This window comes from Notothenia rossii (genome assembly GCF_949606895.1).
Source record: "Notothenia rossii genome assembly, chromosome: 3".
NCBI classification, from domain to species: Eukaryota; Metazoa; Chordata; class Actinopteri; order Perciformes; family Nototheniidae; genus Notothenia; species Notothenia rossii.
In genome coordinates this window covers 8,607,922-8,609,679 of record NC_136901.1, presented here as the reverse complement: position 1 = coordinate 8,609,679, position 1,758 = coordinate 8,607,922, and positions in this window count along the sequence as shown.

Below are 1,758 nucleotides of genomic sequence, written 5' to 3'. Positions count from 1 at the left end.
ACTTAATACTGCTGACAACTAGTTTTGTTGCATTTCCACATTCACTCACAATGTAAATCCCATAGAAGACAGGGTGGCGGCATGCTAACATTAGCCATTAGCAGCATGCTAACACTCGCTAATTAACGGCACACCTGGTGCAGCTGATTAAGAGATGCTCATAAATCAAAGAATTGGATAAATGTTGACCTGGTTTTTGCCGCTAAATAAGAGTAAAGAGAACACTAACGTTATTTTATTTTTGAAAGGACGCTGAGTGTCAGTAGATAATTTCACACATCTCCTGAAAGATCATGTTATAGCCTTTGAATACAACGTAATCCAAACAAAGAAACACACAGGCGTGACATTTAGATACAGCTGTTTGAGGCGATAATACAAAACATGACGTCTAATACCACAGCTATTTCTTTAAGGATTATGGCACCTTTTTTCATAAAGCTGTCAATTTCTGCAGCCTAATCCTGTAAACAGGGACTGAGCTGAAAGGTCATGAGAACATGATATACACAGCTCTGTGAGAAACACACCATTATTGGAGTTTTTACTTTTAAAACGGATTAAAAAGATACTTTCTTGGAGTGAAATAGGTGGAATAAGGTGATTTACTGCACTGATGACATGAATTATTCAGTTTTACACAAGAAAAATGTGATTATCTCACTTTAACTGGCTTACTTTTCAAATAAAATACCACATTTTAAGGCTGTGTTTGGTTATTTCTGCAGTGTTAACACCTTATTTTGACTGTTAACCTCACAATGGCTGTAACAAAATAATACTTGCACAAACATCAGTCCAAATGATGGATTTTTGACACAAAGAGCTATCAAATCCAAGCGTGTTCAGTTGAGTTTGATTTTCCCTTGAGTGAAACTGGGATAGCAGGCAGCCACTTCCCATGGCAAACACATGGCGAAAGCATCTTATAAACAACAATAAAACCACAGTAAATAAACTATAAAGGCACAATAAAACAAGCCACAAACTGCCACAAGACACAGATACAACTTATACAGGAACAAACCCAGATTTCCTGCACAAATGCCTCGTAAAGGTGCTAGAATCCATCATTAACCTGCACATGAATAGAAATAATTGCAGTTAATTTCAGTAAATGAGAGTCTGATTCTTTAATTGCAGTTTAAACGTCACACTGGGCCAGGAAACAGCGGCTTAACGTAACCTAAATCATTCTGGAGAGTAGCTTTGGAGAATAGGAATAAAACACTCTTTTTGTGTTGTGCTAATAAAGCAACTTCTAGCTTCTGTTTGTGATTCAAACTCACTTTCTGGAGCGAAACGAAACCCTTTTTTCTTAATTTCTGCACATTTTGAACGTGTTAAACCCTCTCTTTCTTAGAAACACTCTCAAATCGAACAATAATGCACCTCAAGCCAAGTATTTAACACATTATAAGATGACAACACATGGTGCTAAATTGAGTCTAATAAACTCTCCACAAACAAAGTGTCCTTTGTGGCACTCAGTAAGGGGCCTTTCCATAAGAGGCTTTATTTAAAGGGGCCCTATTGTGCTTTTTGGGGATTTTCCCTTCTCTTAGTATTGGTGGAGAATTATAATAAAAGCATGTTGAACCAGTAATGAAAAGCATTTTTACTTCCTATCCACATTTTGGTACAAACTAACCACTGAAAATCCCCATTTTATGCCAACATCTGCCACCGATTTACCAGAACACGCCTGTCCCGGATATTAAGCGGCGCTGCAGCCCGCTGAGTGTGCTCCGTCTGCCT